This window comes from Camelina sativa, unplaced genomic scaffold, assembly GCF_000633955.1.
Source record: "Camelina sativa cultivar DH55 unplaced genomic scaffold, Cs unpScaffold07943, whole genome shotgun sequence".
NCBI classification, from domain to species: domain Eukaryota; kingdom Viridiplantae; phylum Streptophyta; class Magnoliopsida; order Brassicales; family Brassicaceae; genus Camelina; species Camelina sativa.
In genome coordinates this window covers 1-447 of record NW_010929012.1, presented here as the reverse complement: position 1 = coordinate 447, position 447 = coordinate 1, and the positions used below count along the sequence as shown (strand labels likewise).

At 38.3% G+C, this 447-nt stretch overlaps 1 long non-coding RNA gene across 1 annotated transcript; it reads left to right on the top strand.

Moving 5' to 3' along the window:
- Nucleotides 1-6: 6 nt before the first annotated feature.
- LOC104775022 lies at nucleotides 7-421 on the top strand. Its single transcript, XR_765652.2, has 3 exons — nucleotides 7-95; nucleotides 177-243; nucleotides 333-421. It is a non-coding gene; the product is annotated as an uncharacterized LOC104775022 (long non-coding RNA).
- Nucleotides 422-447: the final 26 nt, after the last annotated feature.

Here is a 447-nt window from a genome sequence, read left to right as displayed (position 1 = left end):
TATAATCTAGTGAAGTTCATCAAGATTGTTCAGGAAGCTGGAATGCATATGATTCTACGAATTGGTCCTTTTGTTGCAGCCGAGTGGAATTATGGGTGATGCCCTCTCTATGTAATCCCTTCTTTGTCTGTCCTTCTTTTGAAGTTTTTTGTAAATTGAATCTTGTGGGGTTATAGGGGAGTCCCGGTTTGGCTGCATTACGTTCCAGGAACTGTCTTCAGGGCGGATAATGAACCATGGAAGGTTAGAAAGGATAATATTTCGGAATTTGTTTTTTTTTTCTTTTCTACTGATACTTAAAATTCTTTGCTCTGTGGAATTTTTGGTTTCAGCATTACATGGAGAGTTTCACGACTTATATAGTGAACTTGTTGAAAAAAGAGAAGCTTTTTGCACCACAGGGCGGTCCAATAATCTTGTCTCAGGCAAGACAAATGACAACATATA